At 43.9% G+C, this 23,223-nt stretch overlaps 1 protein-coding gene across 2 annotated transcripts in view; it reads right to left on the minus strand.

Annotated features, from left to right (window-relative positions):
- INSL3 (insulin like 3) overlaps positions 1-23,223 on the minus strand; it is a 144,259-nt gene that overhangs the window by 110,440 nt on the left and 10,596 nt on the right. The window contains exon 1 of one of the 2 annotated variants that reach the window (XR_012235196.1): positions 6,699-6,840. The exons of the other annotated variant lie outside the window; for it this stretch is intronic. The gene's annotated coding sequence lies outside the window, so the exon portion shown is untranslated. Of the gene's footprint in view, positions 1-6,698; positions 6,841-23,223 lie in introns of those variants that run through there. 2 annotated transcript variants of the gene reach the window in all.

Raw genomic sequence — 23,223 nt, forward strand, 5'->3', positions numbered from 1 at the left:
CACCTGTATATATGTCAGCGCAACCCCCAACACACATACCTGTGTATATATATCAGCGCCCCCCCTCCACACACACCTGTGGATATATATCAGCGCCCCCCACACACCTGTATATATGTCAGCACCCACACACGCATCTGTGTATATGTCAGAGCCCACACACACACACACACACACCTATATATATGTCAGGGCCACCCTCACACACAACTGTGTATGTATATATCAGCGCTCCCCCACACACCTGTATATATGTCAGCGCCCCCCAAATACACACCTGTATATATGTCAGCGCCCCCCCGCACACATCTGTATATTTCAGCCACGCCCCCACACACACACACACCTGTATATATGTCAGCGCCCCCTCCACACACCTGTATATATGTCAGCGCCCCCCCACATACACACACCTGTATATATGTCAGCGCCCCCCCACACACCTGTATATATGTCAGCGCCCCCACACACAAAATTAATGACTATAATGCTATACTGCAGAGCATGGACTCCTTCACCCGTCCTGCCTTCTTCTGGCTTGGGCGGGCCCCGGGGCCCCTTACAGTTGTAACGGCTGTATCCCCCTGATGGCAGCCCTGTGTGCAACACCTGAGCTAAGGGCAGTAGGATTCCAGGGGACGGGTGCTAGACGGTTCTAGAAGACCAAGCATGAGGCCTGAGCCACAGGGCTGATAAAGAGAGCCAGGAGGCTTGAATGTTGTTTTGTCGCACTGATTGTGAGAACCGCCTGCATGGGAAGATATTTATTTGTGAACTTTTGCTTTCTTTAATTTTGTGTGCAGGAAAAGCCCTGAAATGTACTTCTAGCATGGAGTAAATTCCAAAACTGTATAAACGCATCTACCACAAGAGCGAACAACCCCATTTCACAGTATTTAATGTATGTCTCTACCACTTCTCTCTAAAAGTTTTTTAAATTGTCGACACTTACCGATGACACCACTGATTGTGGAAAGGAGTTCAATATCCTTGCCACTCTAACAGTAAATAACCCCCTACACAGTTTAGATTTATGAACAAGTTAAACAGAATTGTTCCTAGGCAGAACCCTGGGGCACTCTACTCACAACTCCAGACCATCAGGGCATCCCCTGAAGAAGTCATGTGTGCACGATGTAACGCATAGGGCGTGAACGGAGGCAAACTGGAAGTCAGCGCATGAGCGAGTTCGGTACTCGTGGATTATATGCAATTTTGGATTGTTCCAAATGTTTTTTTATTTTTTTTGTATAATTTTTATTGTTTTTGAGAATGTTCTGGTCTTTTTTTTTATGTTTTGTTAAATGTTCACCCTAATAAAAAAAATAACTAAGATGTAATCCAGTGTTTTTGTATTGATTTTATTATAATATTTTAATAAATGTTTTTATAGAGATCAGTTTTGTCTTAATGCAGTATTCAGTGAACTGAGGTACATTTTTTAGGGAAATGGTAAAATATAGGCCAAAAAAGCTGAACCAAAAAAAAACTATTTCAACGAAAGCTGGTTTTTTTTCTACTTCAGCCACTTTGGCTTAGATTTTTGCAAAGTTTCTGACAATTCATCTCTCTTCCCTTATTAGTGAATAGACCCGATAAAAACGGACACTTGGACAAACAACAAGAAAAACTAGTGCCAAAGATATTAATGGAAGATTGAGGGATTAAATAAGATTGCTGCCACCTAAGTACCAGTGAATCACCAGCATAGGTGTGTGTAGCCTATTGCATTAGGGTGCACACCCCAAAGATCAAACACACATGCGTGTGTGTGTGATATATATTGCATGTACATACACATACAGACACACCCCCTGCACATGCCTATGATCACTAGTTAATTGGCAAGAAAAAAGAAGCAAACAGCGCAAATCTTTAATCCCACAATCTGGTGATAGTGAACCCACTGCTATAAACCTAATCCCTTACTGTACACATGTGAAATGCATTCAATCCAACAATCATATATAATGATAAAACCTGTCATTGCATAAAATAGTTCATCTATCATACAAAAATTATTTGTTTCCATGAAACAATCAATTAAAGTGCAAATGCTGTTAAAAAATTCAAACAAATTGGTGTGCTGACACAGTATGGAAGTATGGAAGAGCCCTGGGGCCATCATAAAAAAATACAGAATTATGATTTTGAAAAAAAAAATTTTTTTTTTTTTTTTTTTTTAAATTCTTAGTTTAAAAGTCAGAATTCTGAGATTAAAGGTGAGAATTCTGACTTTGAAAGTCAGAATTCTGAGATTGAAATTCAGAATTGTAAGTTTAAAAAAAAAATAATCTACAGAATTCTGAGATTAAAAGTCAGAATTCTAAGATTAAAAGTCAGAACTCTGACTTTCAAACTCAGAATTCTGTAAAAAAAAAAATATATATATATATTTTTTTTTCAAACTCATAATTCTGTATTTTTTTTATGATGGCCCCAGGGCTCTTCCATACCATAATTTTGCAATCCCAGGAAAAATCCAAGATTATTATCACTTTCTTGGATTTTTCCTGGGATTGCAAAATGGACTGCAAATATTTTGAACACACTTTTTTTTAACAGCATTTGCACTTGGTTTGTTTCAAATAATTTTTGTATGATAGATTAATTATTTAGCAAATCTGCAAAATGCAAAAAGCACTAAAAATGCATAGGTGTGAATCAAGCCTTAGTACTGTAGTTGTTGTGTATAGTGTACAAAAGCCAGATGTGACATCACCCTTTACATGAAGTACTTTAGAGCATTTTATGGTGATAGGGAGTTAACCTGGCACACATTTACAAGGCAACATGCCCATTAAAAAAAGGCAGGATGCCCATTCTCAGTAACTATGGAAATTAAGAAATACGCACAGTTAAAATTTTCCAATATATAGGTTGCTGTTTGAGTTTTCACAGACAAGCAGACTATTCATCAAAAATAACGCTGACCACAAATATATTTGGCTTAGACCTAAAGTGTTAAAGTGTGTGTTAAATCGAACCATAAGCTTGTGGTCTGTTAAAGGCTAAATTTCCCTTTTGAAATAAAATGCAGTCAAGGGGCCCCAGGAGGTAAAATAAAGTTTTAGGCTCTGTTTCCACTATTGCAACCCCAAAAGTTGCGCGATTTACAATGCAACTTTGCAATGCGATTTTTGATGTGATGTCATGCGACCTGTGAAAGCCATGTGAGAACAAGTCGCACCGAAGTAGGAAAGAAGTAGTGCAAGAACCTTTTTTGGAGTCGCTGCGACTTGAGTCGCATCAATTAGAACGGGGACCATTGAAATACATGGGTTTTGATTTGTCATGTGACTTCACATGTGTCAAGTCGCACAACAACTCACAGTAGTGGAAATAGAGCCTTAACATGATCTGTGAATGGGCAGAGTTTGATCAGTCACGGGATTCTCTGCCTTTCACAGATTATGTTACAAACAGTGTACTCAATGAAAGAGCTATTCTCAATGGAGGAGGAGGGAGGAGGTCTGTGTCCCATCAGGTTATCTATACTGCTGTTCTTCCAGAAGAGCCGAAGCTGTCAATTGTTGCAGTGCCAGGTGTTCAGAGACAGGAAGTGGACAGGCACCCCTGCAGTAAAGATTTCTATAGGATCAAGTTGCCTGCACAAAGTGTGACATCATTATAGGTAAGCTATAGAAATAAAATATACCATCACATATGCTGCGCACAGAATTGTGAATAAATTAATTTTACAAAACGTGACAATACATTTGAAATCACCTGTGAACAATGTGAAATATATCAGCTTTATAAATCATATAACATATAGTAAACATATATTATATCTCAAAAAATGCATTTGACTGTGTTCATGTATATACAAACCAACCACCCAGTGAATATATGTTTCTTCACCTTGAAAGCATGGATGATCATTGTATCATAATAATTTGCAGATCATTCAAGATTATAGTCCTAAAGTCGATTTAAAACATCTTGAGGTTCAATAGGATCTTACATAACTGCATAGTTACATAGTTAATCTGGTTGAAACAAGACACAAGTCCATCTAGTTCAACCAATATGGTTGGATCTGTCACCTCCAAAACCATGCTGGGAAAGAGACCACCACCATACAGATTAGCCACTCACCTCAGACATAGACCTTCAATCGTAAAGGTCAAGGTACGCTTGTTCCCTTTTATTCCCTTTTATTAAGCCAGAATCAGCTTACTGCGGCTGTCTCACCAAGTGGATCTCTTCCTCTTCATTCAGATGAATTTACCATTCGATACAGTTTAAAAAAGTATATAAAAAAAAGAGACCCAATATTGTTCTCTGTTTTAAATTACTGTACAGGTAACTTCATTAACAATAAAAGCACTACTGAGTACATAAGTGTGCCTGAAATGAAAAAACACACACACAGATTTAAGTAAACTAACCACAGCCCGATCCTGGAAGTAGCTGCCAGAACAGAACTGTCGTTACCCCGGTTACATGTGTAACACCCCATGTGTACATTGTTGTATATAGGTGAATTTAGTTGGGCTCCACTGTAGCCAGTGGAGCCAGGGTTACTTGTTCAGTTAGCTGCCAGGCTCTGCAGGCTTATGCCGCGTACACACGATCAGATTTTCCGACGGGAGATGTTGGATGTGAGCTTGTTGGCAGTAAGTCCGACCGTGTGAATGCTCCATCGGACATTTGTTGCCTGACTTTTCGCCAACAAATGTTGGCTAGCAGGTTCTCAAATTTTCCGCCAACAAATGTTTGTTGTCGGACTTCCCGATCGCGTGTACACAAGCCCGTCGCACAAAAGTCCACGCATGCTCGGAATCAAGTACGAGCCGGAAGCACTCAATCTTGTAAAACTAGCGTTCGTAATGGAGATATCACGTATGTCTTGTACGTTACTATGTTCGTAATTATTGGCCAACATTTGTGTGACCGTGTGTATGCAACACAAGTTAGAGCCAACACCCTTCGAACAAAAATCCACGGTTTTATTGTCAGAAAGTCCGATCGCATGTATGGGGCATAAGTCTCTATCACCTCCCCCTGGTTTCTAGAAGCTCCCTGAAGGTTCTAGACCTTAGTGGGCGAAGGGGCAGAGATCAGGGCCTGAATATTCAATATATCTCTGCCAATCCCTGGGTAGGATGGCCCAGAAGGTGGGGAGGTGGCCCTTAAATATGGTGGAGCTTAGTCATGTGGGGAAAGATTCCAGGATCCAGAGGCCTGGAGGGGACCCCTGTGCTGGGGGGCTCTGCCTCCAGACAGAAGGTGTTGGAGACAGAGAGAGAGAGAAGGAGTGAGAAGGAAGGAGGTTAAGAGGAACCCTTACCCCCTTCAGCCTCATTCAGGCTTGGCTGAGATACCCTGGAAGCACATAGAACCTGCTTAGCAGGAGGCCTGACCAGAATTTACCATGCATGCTACAGCACACTAGGGACTGGGTGACTTCTGTTTGTTCATCGCCCACAACCTATAAGGGAAGGCAGACAGGTGAAATATCAAGCTAGCCATACAGGAGGGATAGCTATTGCTAAACCTTCATCCCCTGCTTGGGAAGAATTTATGCTGAAATACCAGTGCTGGGATCAGTATTGGAATTGTTGCCAGTCTGTTTGGAAGTAGTCTCCCATAGGAGCAGTCTGGAGTTGGACTAAGAAGACTGAGTAGCTGCAGTTGTCCTCAAAGGTTCTTTTTCAAGTCAGTTTTGAGCATTCCATGCCTCCCTATACCCCATCCAAGTTGTTTACCCCAATAAAAAAAAAAAAGCCCTTGAACTGGTTTACTAACTTTGTGTTCCTGCTGAAAATGCATGTTGCCTGGCTGTATAGAAGAAGGGGGACCCAAAATCTGGTGGTCCTTAAAGGGGTAGCGCTACCCATGTACACAAATACTGAACATGAAATAAGTCAGAGACCATTCATGCACTCCGGCTGAGGGGTAAGGACAAACACACATCAAGCCAGTTCATTTTCATTACAATTCTCAAATTAACCCTTGCCATTTGATAAAGAAGAACAACCCCATATTAATCACCGTGTATCTAAACAAATTAAATAATTTATAGTTAAATTAAGTTTACATTCAGTTCTAAATCAATATTTAAATTATCTTTATGAATTAATTGGTCCAAATCAATCCAATGTATAATAAATGAGAATTCATCACAGATTTACTACTAAATACAAGTACATAATAAATATATACTGTATATACAATAAGTATTCGATGTATGTGTCATCAAAACTGACCTCAGATCAAAAGTTACTTTTAAAACCATGCAATTATAAAGCCATGCATTACAAATATAAAATAATGAGCAATAAAATGACTGGTAAAACCCTAAAAAAAAACTACAGATCACTGATAAAACAATATCTTGATAACTGGCTTGATATCTTGATATACTGATAGTTGGCTCAATAGAAGGGAACAAGCGTATCTTAACCTTTAGAACTGAAAGTCTATGTCGGAGGTGAGTGGCTAATCTGTGTGGTAAGGAAATACAATGAATAGTGGCGCAGGTTATAGCATATAGCATGAGATTAGAGTCCATACAAATGTCCTTTGAGCTGTTAAGCTCTGTGTGAGGAAACAGTCTATGCAGACAGGGCAGCCATGCAGGGGGAGCTGAAGCAGACTCCAAACATGTAGAAAGAAAACAAACAGGAAGCAGGCGCCTCTTAGATAAGACTGTATAGTTTTAATAGACAAAGTGCATTAAAAACACTCACATTTAGGTTTCATTACTCAGGCACAGGTTAGTCTGGTTACACCAATCTCGGTCACAGCTTCCAGCAGAGGGGGTCATGTCCTGTGAATCCTTCTCATGGCCGGCGTCTTGACCAGCAGGAATCTTCCAGCATGTGTGCAGAGTCCAAAGCGAGGCTTGGAGAGCAGCTGGTGGATTACAGGGAAGTCCAAACCGAGGCTTGGAGAGCAGCTGGTGGATTACAGGGAAGCACTGGAACACAGCATGTGGCGTGATGGCGTCACAGACAAAATCACAACCCGTTTCCGAGCATGCGCACTAGGGGGATGTCTGTAGTGCGGGCGCGGGGGGCGCATGCGGGGTGTCTAGCGGTGCAGACATGCACGGCTAGAGCTCCGCACTGTAGGGGAGAAGAACAGCCATTAAATCACATACCGCAGGTAACAAAGCTACCCACAGTCTCCAGCAGGTCCCCAGGCACCTGGGGCTCAGTTTTGGAACACATACATGGTTTTGGGAGGCGGCCGTTGCAAGACAAAGAACCCCCTCACAAAAGACTCACAGGCGCGCGCCGCTGCTAAAATGGCGCCAGCTCCCCCCTCATACACTGCCTCAGTCCGTTCCCACAGACATAAGTTCACACAGCCAGACTCTCCAGCTGACTCAGAGAGGGAAGAAATTCTCTCACAAGATGCTATACAGAACTCCGCTATGTTAAAGCAATTTGAAAGAATGTTAAATAAAGCACCAAAACAAACATCTGAACAAATAACTAACAGTCTCACTAAAGAGATAAGAGAACTGGGCAATCGTACTGCAGCATTAGAGATTAAAGTAGATGAAAATGAGAATACCACACAAGAATATATGGCTGAAATGGAAAATCTTAAGGAAGAAAATTTAATGCTTCAATCTAAATTGGAAGATTATGAAAATCTGACTAGACGCTCCAATCTATGCATAAGGGGAATCCCTGAAACAGTCATTGATTTACATTCCACCATAACAGCATTATTCAAAGAGCTTCAACCAGCTATTCCAATTGACAGAATGGAATTTGACAGAATTCACAGAGCTCTTACAGCCAAAAAAGCAGATGGTCCCCCACACGATATAATTGTAAAATTCCATTATTATCGCACAAAGGAACAAATTTTGACAACTGTCAGGGACAAAAAAGATTTAAGTTTTCAAGGTTACAACTACCAACTGTCTGCTGATTTGTCCCAACTAACTATAACTAAACAGCGATTAAATGAAACCGTTGCTAATGGAACTGCAGCGCCATAATATCACTTATTAGTAGGGTTTTCCATTCTCCATTAGTTTTGCCCATAATGGCTCCAAATACACTTGCAGATCTTCTGAAGAACTTCAACAAACCCTTCTAAACCTACACTTGGTAGAACCTTCACCCAATACCACCTTGACACGTAAAAGATCAGCATCCTCGTCATCTACCACCAATTCCTTCCAAACCACGATGAAAAATGGCATCCATCAATCCCACAAGAAAGGTTGTTTTGCCTCCCCTCCACTGGACCAAGAAGACACTATGGACTGATGGCAATCAACACCGAGGAATTCTTCACTATTCATCTCTTCTACTTATAGCCTCTTATTAAGTCTTTGATAGACTACTCCTTAATCAAATACAGATTAAGTTTCAATGTTGTATTGTCTCTCTTAATAGTTCCCAGACTTATTACTATAAGTATTTCTATATTCCCTATGACCTTACGCTTCATACCCAATCCATTTTCAATGTTTGAATATGATACCCGATAATACGGTACAAGCAACTCAAAGATGAAAATGTATATGACACACCTATGTTCTTAAAGAACCCAAATTATCAGTGACCTACCGCTATATCTTTCAAATTACACCGACTCACATAACTCTAAACTATTATTATTTATCCAAGAATATCTTCGGCCTCCTTCAAGGGTTAATTGTTTATTGTCAACCATTATAATACTACTAACTACGAAGAATTTTCTTTAGTAAGTTATTTGTTTATTAGATACCCTATGAAACTCTGAATGTTCTTTTATTATAACTTCATTAGTTAATTCTTTTATTGCCTTCAGGTTGCAGTAACCCTCAAACCTTAGTCACATCTTCAGAATTCCTTTACCTTTCCCTTCTCCCATTCCCCTATCCTCTTGACCCATTCCCCAATCCTACTAACTCTAATCCTGCCATGTCTACTCTCATATGGACACAATGCTGTGTTCACCACCATCGATTCCACTATTACTAAAGCACATGATCCTACTTGGTATCTTCCAGATATTATGCTTACACATCCAAACCACCGTAAAATTATTGAACAAGCTTTAAAAGAATACTTATCACTCAATACCAGCCCAGATATTCCTTCACTAACACTTTGGGAAGCTCATAAGCCTGTGTTGAGTGGTATATTTCAGAGACAATTTGTCTTATTTAAACATGAACGCAAAATTCTTGCTCATAAATTAGAATCTGAATTCAATACCACTTTCACATCCTTTCAAAATAATCCATCCTCAGTAACGAAAACTCAATTAGATAAAGCACCGTATGGCTTACGAGCTATTTCTAACAGAATCTGTTGATAAATCTTTCAAATGATCTAGACATACCTTTTTTATGAAATCCAACAAACCAGGTACATACCTGGCACGCACTCTTAACTCATTAAATAAATCATTCAAACCAATCCGCTTGAAATTGTCAAAAGATGTATATTCTAGTAACCCTATTAAAATTGTTCACAAATTTCACTCCCATCTAGCCTCTTTGTATGCATCAACAAATGACTTTGATTCTAATGCAGCAGACACCTTTTTCTCTCACATAAACCTACCAGAACTATCCCATACCCAAAAAAGTTTACTCAAAGAATCTATCACGCCAGCAGACGTAGCTAACACTATTAAAGAATTAAAAATGAATAAAAGACCAGGTCCTGATGGATATTCGGCCTTATACTACCAAACATCTGCGGAAACCCTCTCTCCCATCTTAGCTGAAGCCTTTAATGTAATACAGGATGGACATTTCTTTAGACAAGAATCATTAACGGGGGGGCGTGGCCGAGCGATGGCAGAGTGAGGACGCACACCTCGGAGCTCTGTGTGGGGAAGCCCTGAGAACGGACAGTAAACTTTGTCAGTGAGAGCCGGAATTCATGCCAGGGGACCGCAAACACCCGCTGGACTTGGGGGCACAGAACGGTTCTGAAATCACCCACTATTTCCTCAGGCAACACGCTGCCTCTTCCCCCCCCGCCGCGGCCAAGATGGCGCCGCCTCGAGTGCCTCCGACGAGCGCCGCTGCCTCATCTAAGAAAAGCACTTAGCCGGGACTTAATGCAGGAGGAGACCGAGCAGCTTCAGATGACAGGTCAGGCTCTCCTATACTATCCCCTGTGATCCCAATTACAGACACCCAACCTACCTGCGGCCATACAAGGGAGACAGGCAGTAACGTGGAGGGATCTCTCAGAGACATTGTGTCCGGTCTGCCCACAAGACAGGATCTGCAAGAAATGGCGGCATCCATAGTTAATGCACTCTCCAGGGAATTACACGACTTGCGCCAACAGGTAGATACAGTAGATGAGAGGGTCACTGTGCTGGAGTCCTCTACATCCATCTCTGATGCCCGCATTGCCGCCATGGAACAGGAGCAGCGTGGCTTTCGCCGCCATCTTGTGGATATACATTTAAAGCTAGATGACGGCGAGAACAGGAGCAGACGCAACAATTTGCGCCTCCGCGGCATCCCTGAAGCCACCATGGGTTCAGACCTCCGCGCAACGGTGGTGGCTATCCTGAACCAGGTTCTCGGAAAACCGCCGGCTGCGGAGCTGGAGCTGGACAGGGTCCACCGTATTCCAGGACCCAGGGCACCCCCCGCAGCATCCCAGGACCCTGATGCCATAGACCTCCCACGAGATGTCCTGTGTAGGGTACATTTTTTCACTATAAAAGAGGAAATCCTGCGCCTGGCCTGGGAACGCGGCCCAATTGACTTTGACGGTGCACTGATCCGGATTTACCCGGACATCTCCAGGCAAACAAGAGCAATGCGAGGCCTTTTGAGACCACTGTTAGAGGCAATCCGTGCGGCGGAGGCGACGTATCGCTGGGGTCACCCCTTCCATCTAATTGTGCGGAGGCAAGGAGCAGAATTCTACCTACGCTCACCAGACCAACTTCCAGACTTGTTCAGCTTCCTAGCCAAACCTCCTGTGAGTGTCCCCAACTGGTTTGACTACCTGCTGTCCCTGGAAGCCCTGGGCCCACCTCTGCCCAGGCCGCAGCGTGTCCGTAGACCGCGCTCACGAGCCACTAGTGGAGAGACTGTTAGACCTCACCTGAGGTCCTCCGAAGCTTAACTTCTCATCCTATCCCAAGGACTGGTAAGACATGATGAACGCTCACACTGCATTACCTCACTGGGTATTCCAAGAACATTAGATCTTCCCTTACAAGAGGTCTGTGAAACTGCTTTGATGGGCGACTTCCTGGGACCGATTTGACTACCCTACATAGTGCAATCTAAGGATTTCTGACCCCTGGATGTACTTGTGAACCCCACTTGGGAACTACGGGATGTCAACTATCATTTGCTAGCCTGCTCAGTGAGGGGCTGGGTCGTTCCAGATTCGTAATAGCCTTGTCTTGCACGCCGCTTCTCCCATACGGATTCACTATTGGTGGCCGATGGGGGAGGCGGATGCAGTGGGGAAATCAGTGAATTGGCCTTAAGCCCCGGCACCTCAAGATGCTTCTGTTGAACTTCATCATCCCATGGAAATGCTGGCTCTCCAATCCCGGATAAGAGTCTTGGGGGCCCGATCTGTTTATCTGTTCTCCCTTTTTTGTTTTGTTCTCCCTATTTACTGGGTACCTTACTAGCCACACGGGGTACCTCCAAGACCCTCCACTCCCTTTAGCTTTTTTCTGATGGAAATGCAAGTTGCTACGCATTAGGAAGGGAAGGCATAGTGCCATAGCGGGTAACAATCCCAGGGACGTGGCAATCGTTGGTGACATGCTATGTATGTTATGTTTTGTTGTGCTATTTCTTGCCGTTTTACTACATTATTTTATTACTTTACTGTTTTACATTTGCACTGTTGGTATTGACCTCGCCCTTCATGACTCGCTTTGGTACTTCCTGGTGCGAAGGTTAAAGACCCTTGGTGCTGGTGTTGCGGGCCTTGCCGTGAGGCATCAGCATGGATCCTGCCGGTAATATCTATCGAATGCACTGGTAATGGGGTTCGTTCTGACGTCCATGAGCCTTCTGGGGACGCCATCATCGAATGGTCACGGCAGAGGGTGTTTGGCAGCTCTGCTGCAGGTACCAATCACCAAAGGTTATTTTCAGCTGTGTTGGTTCTCATATTAGAAACTCTATGATTCTCAGAGGCGTTACTCCCCCACATCTCCACCTATATTGTTTACTCAGATTACTGCCTAAACTCTACTTATTTTAGAGTAGATCTCAACGCACTTTCCACCCCCACATTAGGGCGGACTCCTGTGTGGACACTTTAAGTGTGCATCAGGGGCCCATAGTTAGTCTACGACAGAAACCGTTCACTCCCCTCACCCCATCCCTCCTTCCCTCCTCTTTTTCCACCTCACTATCCTTTCCCCCCTGGTCTATTTTCTCATATCCTTGACCTCTGCCTGTAGGGTGTTCTGCTTTCGGGATTCTCCCACACGCATATTGACACCCATTTCCCTGCCAGAAGGTACAATGGGTCACCTTAAGATCACCTCTCTAAACGTGCGTGGCCTTAATATACCGGAGAAGCGCTCGAAGCTTTGGTTGACCTGCGCAGGGGTAAAACACATGTCGCTTTTCTGCAGGAGACGCACTTCCGTGCAGATTCTATACCTAGGCTGACTAACGGGCCTTTCCTGTGGCATACCATAGTGTCTCTCCGATCTCCAAATCGAAAGGGGTCAGCATTATTTTGGCCAGGTCGGTTCCATGGGTGTTTGAGGCACAGCGGGCAGACGAGCGGGGTCGCTTCCTTCTCCTAAGGGGAAGGGTGTCCGATGTGCAGGTCACCTTCGCAAATGTTTACTTCCCCAATGTGAACCACCCTCAGTTTTTGCGCAAGCTTCTATCTGAGCTTCTGGAGTTCTCAGAGGGGATGCTTATTTTCGGCAGAGACCTTAACTCACGGGGAGCCTCACACCTGTCCTACTCTCGCCTGAGGCATCTCAAGGCGGACCTCCATACCCTACACCTAGTTGACCCTTGGCGGTTGCTTCACAACCAAGACAGAGACTATACATTTTACTCTCAGGTGCACCACACCTACTCGCTGCTAGACTATCTACTGTTGTCACATAAAGATCTTGGCAAAGTGGTTTCTACGTCCATAGATGTCATATCTTTCTCCGATCATGCACCAGTCCACCTGACCCTCCAGTTAGGCCCAATGACTCGGTCTCCCCCATCTTGGCGACTGAATGAAGCATTGCTTCAATCGGAGGAAACCCGTGCAGAGCTACTGAACGCACTGCGGGAGTACTTTCCCGTCAACGAGGGGTCAGTTCCCAACCCCCTTGTGGTTTGGGAAGCCCACAAGACGGTTGTGAGAGGTGTATTGATCAAAATAGGGGCCCGTCTCAAACAGGATAGACTGAAACGCACGGAGGAACTCCTTGCATTGATTTGCAAGCTAGAGAGTATACATAAGGCTAGTCTTGCCCGCGCAACCTTCTGGGATCTACAGAAGGCCCGTGAGGAACTTTGTACACTTCTATTTCATAAGACCAAACAGAAACTAGCATGGGCACGTCGTACTATGTTTGAGTTCTCAAACAAACCCGGGTCACTTCTGGCCAGAGCCCTGCAGGGCCCTCGCACGAAAACATTTATCCCACACATACAGTCATCTACGGGACAGAAGTTAAATACCTCCTCGGACATGGCGGAGGAGTTCCGTTCCTTCTATACAGGCCTCTATAATTTAGACAGACCGCAATCTACGGGCTCCCCTTTGGAGGGCAGGCATACCCCCCCAATCTTACGTAGCTGCCTCAGGCATGCCATCACTACCAGATGATGTAAGGGAGGAGTTGGACGAACCCTTGACTGTTGAAGAACTGGGAGTGGCTCTGGCCTCTTCAAAACCAAAAAAGGCCCCTGGCCCTGACAGTCTAACCCCAGTGTACTACAAAACCTTTTTTGACATACTGGCGAAGCCTTTGGTCTCTGCTCTTAACACCCTTACGGAGGGGAACTTATTCCCCATAGACACCCTTAGGGCTTATATCTCCCTCATCCTGAAAGAGGGTAAAGATCCGCTACTTTGTGGGAGCTATCGCCCAATTGCACTTCTGAATTCGGACCTCAAACTTTTTGCCAAGATCTTAGCCAATAGACTGCTCCCTCAAGTCTGATTCACAGAGACCAGGCAGGCTTTGTGCCGCTACGAGAACCAAGGGACAACACCATCCGAGTTATCAATCTGATACATGCGGCAAAGACCACCAAACGGGCCCTTCTCCTGCTGTCAACCGACGCGGAGAAGGCCTTTGATCGCGTCGACTGGTCCTTTATCCGGGCAACTCTAGAACACATAGGCCTTCGTTCCTCCATGTTACAGTGGATACTTTCCTTGTATACTCACCCCACCGCATCGGTTAAGGTAAATGAGACAAGATCGGACTTTTTTGACATCCGAAATGGCACACGTCAGGGATGCCCCCTTTCCCCCCTGATCTTTATCTTGTCCCTAGAACCCCTTTTGTGCACAATAAGGGCGAACTCAGACATTGTAGGATACCCGAAACCCTCGGGATCCCATAAGGTGGCCGCTTTTGCGGACGACCTTATCTTCTTTCTAACAGAACCACTTACCTCTCTCCCCAACCTGCTACGATCCCTTCAAGAATATGGCAATCTCTCCTCGTTCCAGATCAATCTAACCAAATCCTCCATTCTTAACATAATGGTAGGAAAAGGAATTGTCCAACGTTTACGCTCGTCCTTTCCACTGAGATGGGCAACCAAGCATATACGATATCTAGGAGTCGACATCACCTCAGATCCTGCTGAATTGTACTCGGCTAATTTTGCCTCACTACTCTTACGTCTCAAAACTGACCTCTTACACTGGCACTCCCTGACGCTGACGTGATTCGGCAGATGTAGTGCCCTCAAGATGACTCTACTGCCAAGGGTGTTATACCTGCTACAGGCGCTTCCCATCCGATTACCTCCAGCGTTCTTCAAACTAATTGACTCCATGTTCCGGGTTTTTGTCTGGTCCCACCGCAAACCACGAGTTAGACTCCAACTCCTTTACCTGGCGAAAAGTAGGGGTGGGGTTGGCCTGCCGGACATTAAGGCTTATTACAGAGCAGTCCACCTAACTAGGTTGGTGGACTGGCACTGTCACGCAGAGGCGAAGCACTGGGTCGCTATGGAGGAAGAGGAATCCGGGGGTTCGGCCAAGAGTTGGCCTTGGATTACTACGCCACTGCCTAAGGACCTTGCAGAGCACCCTACCCTGGGCAAGCACCCTACCCTGGTCAGAGATGCTTTTCGGCGCTCATCAGTGTCCCCGCAGCCATCTCCCATGGTTCCGATTTTAGGTAATCCGGAATTCCCACCTGGAGTTCAGAGCCCACAATTCAAGCGACTGGCAATGGGCACCAAACTTCGCTTATACGATTTTCTGGGGCCCAATGGTCAACTTTCCTTAGAAGCCGGAACATTGGTGACGGACCCCCCCCCTAGATTTTTGGAGTGGCTTGCAGCTGCGGAATTTCTTCCGCAGCTGTCTGAGGAAATCAGGCATTAACCGCAATCTTACTGAACTGGAGCTCATTTGCCATCGTGGGGAACCGATACGACATTGTCTCTCACTGATGTATTCATCCCTAACCCAACCAGAGGAAGGGTACGTACCCCTGTTTCTCACTAAATGGGAGGCGGAACTTGGAGTCCAATTCACCGATGTGCAGAGACAAAAAATTCTCTATATTGCTCAGAAATCCTCAATTGCCACCAGGGTTCAGGAAACCTGTTACAAAATTATGACACGTTGGTACAGGGTCCCTGCCATTCTACATCGTTTCTTTCCTCAGGTGCCCAGCCTTTGTTGGCGTTGTGGCGCTGAGGAGGGGACGATGTTACACATCTTTTGGTCATGTTCCAAGCTTGCCCCATTTTGGCTCGGGGTTACCCGCACAGTCGGACACCTCACCGGTGTTTCCCTGGAGGGGAATCCTGCAGCCTGTCTGCTCCATCTATCAGAACGACCCATTAAGAAATATAAGACCTCTCTCACCATCCAAATTCTGAATGCCGCAAAGGCTTGTATTCCCCTTTGCTGGAGATCGGAGAGACCACCGACAAAGTCCCTGTGGTTTGCGAAAGTAAACGAATTAAGGGATATGGAGGATCTTACTGCTACCCTACACAATAGAGAGGAGACCTTTCGAGAGACCTGGAGACCCTGGCAGCATTTTATATACACGGAAGCCTATCTTCAGGAAATGGCACAATCTAGCTAGCTTAACGGGCTAGCCCCATACCGCAGGCAGAGGACAACACACTTTACCATATCACATTGCATTATTGCTTACTTTCTTTATCCTTCCTCTCTATTACCTCACCCCTTCAGCTTCTGCTTCCCCTTCTGTCCCCTCCCCTTTCTTTGCCCTCCCTCCTCCTTTTATCCCGGTTATATTCCTCTCCTACCCTTGGGGACACTAGTCTTTGTATTACGCATCCTCATTCATGGGTTTCTTTTTGTCCAGATACAAAGAAAATCTTAAAATTCACTACCTTTTTCATTGGTCCCATGTATGGGCTTCATAGCCTTTTAGATCCCCACTTTTACCAATCACATGGAAAATATTTTATATCACTGAGTGACGCAATCTAACATACAAGAAAGTCAGCATTAAGTCAAACAATTAAGATCCCAGAGCACTTCCAAGGTCTCATACATAGGCAGTATTGATATACCGGGGTACCATCCTCACAAACCTTGATTATGGTGCTAATTTAAGTAACTAGAACTATTGACCTTGTTGTTTTGGATACTACTGTTTGCAATTTTTCATCTGTATTCCTTATGCCTGACTCTGACATTGTTTTATAACTGAATATGTAACTGGTTGCACCTACTCAGTGTCAAAATAAAGGAATTAAAAAAAAAAAAGAATCATTAACGGCCATTGTTTGCATGATCCTCAAGCCCCTCACTGATGACACTTCTTGTACCAACTATTCTCCCATTTCACTTCTAAATTTAGATATTAAAATTCTAGCAACAATCTTAGCAAAACGCCTTAACAGAATCATAGGCAGTCTGAGCTATAGAGACCAATTGGGCTTCATGCTGACTCACCAAGCTGGTGACAAAGTATGTCGGGCAGTTCTCTTAGCGCATATTGCCAAAACTCGACATATCCCTTCATGCTTTCTCTCCCTTGACATCAAAAAGGCTTTTGATTCCGTATCCTGGTCATACCTACATTACACTTTACAGAAATGGGGTTTTGGCCCACATTTTATGAAATGGATCGCAGCACTTTATGACAATCCTAGAGCGTAAATAAAATATGCAGGCTTTTAATCCAACTCCTTTGATATAAAGAGGGGTACGCGTCAAGGATGTCCACTTTCCCCCCCTGTTATTCGCCCTTCTAATAGAACCCCTAGCCCAACAAATCAGAATGGACCCAACAATCACCAGTATAGAGACAGGAGGACATCAACATAAGCTTTGTATGTTCGCAGATGACATTTTGTTGTTCCTATCATCTCCACAAGTCTCAGGCCCTAACCTCCTGCCCATTCTTAACAGGTTTGCAACATTTTCTGGCCTCTCAATCAATCCCAAGAAATGCTTGGCCCTCAATATATCCCTCTCTAGGTTGGAAATAAATTTGTCAAAAATTGCGCTTCCATTTACTTGGGCTGAGAAGTCAATTCCTTACCTTGACAGCCTCTTATTCTGACCTTGTATCGGCTAATTACCCCCTATCTTGAAACAGATTACAGCCTTACTGAAACAATGGTCTAATCTTCCACTATCATGGATAGGCAAGATCAATGCAACAAAAATGACAATTCTGCCAAAACTGTTGAACCTGTTTAGAATCCTACCAATCCCAATTCCTTCCTACTATTTAAGACTAATCCAGAAAAGATCAACAGCATTTGTTTGGGGTTCCTCCAAACCAAGTATACCCTTACACACATTGTATCTCCCTAAAACAAGTGGAGGCCTTGGTTTCCCCAATTTTGCAAATTATTATAAAGCAGCACATATTGCCAGCCTTACCAAGTACCACGCAACACAGGAAATCCCTTTATGGGTGATCATAGAAGCATCAGAATGTGACCCTTTCTCAATCTCAAACTTATGGCTTCACCCCAAAGATCGTAGGGGCTTGCGTAACTCCATAATCAAACATCATATATCCTTATGGGATAAACTCAAATTTAAACATTATCTACAGTCTCCACATAATCCTCTACTATCCTTATTCAAAAATCCTGCTTTCTACCAAGCATGGGTCTCCCCCAAATCATTCAAAGTCTGGACATCCTTGGACAACCTTAGGTTATATAAACTTGTCACTTCCAATTCCTTTCTTCCCTTCCCAACTCTCTGTGAAACTTATAACCTACCACACTCTGAATTGTTTAGATATCTCCAACTAAAAAATTCCTACACACCCTTTATAAATATAACCACCTCCATGTCCCAAACTACCAACTTTGAATCTATATGTATAAAAGACCCCCACTCTAGAGGAATGATTTCATCCCTGTACACCCAACTTTCTATCAGTTTTGAACTGGACAAACCACCCTATGCCCGGAAATGGGAGGAGGATCTGGGACAAATCCTTGATATTGCTGATTGGTCTGAGATCCTGTCTGTAACTAAATCATCCTCACCCAATGTCTTGGCGATAGAAGCTAATTATAAAGTTTTAACCCGTTGGTACCTTGTGCTTTCTAGAGTGGCCAAATTTGCACCCACCCATTCAGCTCAATGCTTCCGTGGCTGCTCTGATCCAGATACTCACCTACACATCTGGTGGTCCTGTCCAATAGCTCAAACTTATTGGATAGAAATTTTTGAAATTGCCTCCAGAATGTTTAAACAAAAGATACAACCAGATTCAGCCATTGCAATACTTAATCTGAAACCAAATTGTATAACACACATCCAATTCAAACTCTTTGTTCAACTCCTCACCGCTGCAAAACAAATGATTGCAAAGGCATGGAGGTCCCCTGCCCTGGTGATGGCTGAGACAAAGAATAGATTGAAACTTTCATGTCTCACGCCAAAATGGTGGCGATTGAAAGAGATCAACTTTCCATATTTGATCAAATGTGGTACCCCTGGATAAAATATCACTTCCCACCAACATTTGATGAATCTGTTCTTCTGCCATGGTAGCTGATTTACATATTGGATATTTGGATATTTAGTTATTTGGATGTCTAATAGCTTAGGAGTTTTTATATTTGACTTTGTGGATATTTGAATGTCCATATACTCATACTGTAGCATGCACTGGTTCTTGGGTCGACCTTGTGGACTCCTTCACCTCTATTCTCCTCTTTCTTCCTTCGTATTCCGTACTTTACCTTTCTCTTAGAACTCATTATTTTATCATATATGACCAGTACCTCTTACTTTATCGCAACATTTCTAATGGGTTTGATTCAATGATACTGTATGCATTTTTCTGCTTCATGACCCATACCAAACCCTCAGATTTAATTAAACCATTAAAGAGGAAGTAAACCCTCAGCAAAAAAACCTAAAAACAAAAAACCCTGCAAGACAAAGGCATAATTAGCTAGTATGCATAGCATACTAGCTAATTATGTATTACTTACCTCAGATCGAAGCCGCCACATCGGTCCACGTCTCCCCCTCCGACATGTTGTCCCGGAGTGACTTCCGGGTATCGCGGCTCCGGCGCTGTGATTAGCCGGTGCCACGATGATGTCACTCTGTGCATGCGCGCGGGAACGGCACAGTACAACTGAAGCAATGGCATATAGCCTATATTCAGTTGTCTTAAGTGCGCATGTGCCGCATTACGTCGGCACATGCAAATACAGGGATATCTACTAAACCGTCCAGGTTTAGGAGATATCCTTGTTAGCTACAGGTAAACCTTAATATAGGCTTACCTGTAACATAAAGTTGTAAACAAGGGTTTACAACCACTTTAACTGTAGGATATTACATACATACCCTTATATACACAAATTGTATATTAATAAGCTTCTTTATTTTGTCAATATTTTCCTCTGTATATTATTGATATACCTGTTATTGATTATATAATTGATAAAAACTTTTGACAAGGAGAAAGGAGCGCAGACTACAGACATCCCCCTGGTGCGCATGCTCGGAAACACATTGCGATTTTGTCTGTGACGGCATCACGCCACATGCTGTGTTCCAGTGCTTCCCTGTAATCCATCAGCTGCTCTCCAAGCCTCGCTTTGGACTTCCCTGTAATCCACCAGCTGCTCTCCAAGCCTCCCTTTGGACTTCCCTGTAATCCACCAGCTGCTCTCCAAGCCTCGCTTTGGACTCTGCACACATGCTTGAAGATTCCTGCTGGTCAGGACGCTGGCCATGAGAAGGATTCACAGGACGTGACCCCCTCTGCTGGAAGCTGTGATGGAGATTGGTGTAACCAGTCTAACCTGTGCCTGAGTAATGAAACCTAAATGTCAGATCATGGTAAAGGGCCAATCACAGCAACTCTTTACCACGTGATCAGCTGTGTCCAATCACAGCTGATCACAATGTAAACAGAGTTGCCAGTTATCGGCTCTGCTTTCCTTGCGCACTGTCACAGTGTGAGGAGAGGAGAGCCGGTAACCGGCAATCCTGACAGGGGACATGTACACAGATAATCAGGACACTGATCATCAGTGCAGCCCTATTAATGCCCAGCAGTGCTGTCTATCAGTGCCCCTCAGTGCTGCATATCAGTGCCTGTCAGTGCTACATATTAGTAGGGGTGCAACGGATCAAAAAACTCACGGTTCGGATCCTTCCTCGGATCAGGAGTCATGGTTCAGATCATTTTCGGATCAACAAAAAAAAATCTGCCCCACTGTAATACCCACGTCATCTCCCCCACTGTAATATCCACATCATCTCCCCCACTGTAATATCCACGTCATCTCCCCCACTGTAATATCCACAATCTCCCCCACTGTAATAATATCCACAATCTGCCCCACTGTAATATCCACAATCTCCCCCACTGTAATAATATCCACAATCTCCTCCACTGAAATATCCACAATCTCCCCCATTGTAATATCCACAATCTCCTCCACTGTAATATCCACAATCTCCCCCACTGAAATATCCACAATCTCCCTCACTGTAATAATATCCACAATCTCCCCCTCTGAAATATCCACAATCTCCCTCACTGTAATAATATCCACAATCTCCCCCACTGAAATATCCACAATCTCCCCCACTGCTGTAATATCCACATCTCCCCCACTGTATATACAGTATGAGTATAGGAATTAGGAAGGAAGACTAGTGTTGTTTAGTCTTACCTTACAGAATAGAAGCTGCCAAGCCGGCCAGATCAGATCCACAAGTTGAGGGGTGATGACGTCAGCACGCACCGCCGGGTGTACCAAGATGGCCGCCGCTCCGGAGCTAGGCCGAAGCCGCGGCCTTTCCTAAGGCAGCGGCGCGCTCCGCGGAGCGCATGTGTGCCGATCCAAACAGGTTGAACCATTCGGATCACGGATCGCTGACAATCCGTTGCACCCCTACATATTAGTGACCACCATTGCCTCCTTATCAGTGCTGCCCATCAGTGCCCATCAGTTCTGCCTATCAGTGCCCATCAGTGCCACCTATCAGTGCAGCCTAATTAGTGCATATAAGTGAAGGAGAAAATTAACTTATTTGAAAAATGTTATAACAGAAACTAAAAAAAAGTTCATTTTCTATCTTTTTTTTGTTTGTTTGGCACAAAATAAAAAAAACAGTGGTGATTAAATACCACCAGAGGAAAGCTCTATCTGTCTCAAAAAAATTATAAAAATTGTATATGGGTACAGCGTTGCATGACTGTGCAATTGTCATTTAAAGTGCAATAACACTAAAAACTGAAAATTGGCCTGGTCAGGTAGAGGGTATAAGTGCCCAGTAAGCAAGTGGTTAAACATGTTTACCTTTGTTCATCTTCATTACATTGTGGATTGATCTGAATACCAGTTTACACAACAAAAATAAGGATGTTTGTGTTATCTTTTTAGCTTACAGAAAGTGAGAAGGACCCTGAATTTCTGGTAAAATAAACAGGTACTTAGGGGCGCACGGACTCCACCCCCCCATCCATGCATCCGGCCCCCATGCAGGACGCCGGATGCATGAATTCCAATGGGGGGGTTTCTTTTGAAGCATGTAATAAGAGCCAGAGGCTCTAATAGGCTTCAAAATAGCGTGGGCTCTGGGCGCAGAGCTCTAGTTATTTATTATATTATAATTTATGATTTTGCTTTAAACTTAATCATACCCAGGATGTCTACTAGACTCTTGTTTGGACAGATTTAAGTGTGTTATTACTAAAAATTACAGGCCTACAATATAAAATGCCAAATTTCTATGCAAAACAATGTACCACTTTGAGACGCAAAAATCTGACAAAATCATACCGCCAGGGTGGCTACACAAAACACCCAGACTGTTTTGATGGAACTAGCCATTCCCCAACTTAAGCCACATTCTAATTCTGGGACAGTAAGGCTCGGTTCACATAGGGGCGACTTGTCAGGCGACCTAGTCGCCTGACAAGTCGCCTCCCGTTCTGTGCTACGGAACCGTTCTAATAGGAGCGACGCAAGTCGCTCCGACTTAGAAAAAGGTTCCTGTACTACTTTGGGGGCGACTTGGGGCGACTTGCATAGACTTCTATACAGAAGTCATTTTGCAAGTCGCCTCGGAAGTCGTTTGCAGGTCGCCTCGCTGAGGCGACCTGCAAGTCGTGCCGCCCCTGTGTGAACCGGCACTAAAGCATATTAATATGGACACTATCACATTGTTTCAAGTTTGTCTCTACTTGAAACAATGTTGCCTCTACTGTCTACATTTGCAAATGCCTGGGCTACTGATATATTATGTATGCACTTCCTGCCTCTGGGCTGTTGGGTTGAAAACCGCAGAAGGAGGAAGTAGAGAGTGAGAAAAAGTCTGAGGTTACATGACCTTATACATACAGGAACGGCTATATTTCAACCAAGCAGAGACTATTAGCAAGTATTTCTATGTTCTAACAGTTTGACTGCAGCTGCCCATAGCTTCTTGAATGTGTATTGTAATCACTGTGACAGACATATCCCTGTCTTAATGTTATTTTATCACAAGCAGAGTGAGAGTCCTACATAGATAGGTCTGTGCTACCACATGTGTGTAGTGGTCAACTTTCAGTATATTAGTAGGTGAACTTGTTTATTACAATAGAGTTTATATGCAGCTCCTG

This window comes from Aquarana catesbeiana, linkage group LG01 (assembly GCF_042186555.1).
Source record: "Aquarana catesbeiana isolate 2022-GZ linkage group LG01, ASM4218655v1, whole genome shotgun sequence".
Lineage (NCBI taxonomy): Eukaryota > Metazoa > Chordata > Amphibia > Anura > Ranidae > Aquarana > Aquarana catesbeiana.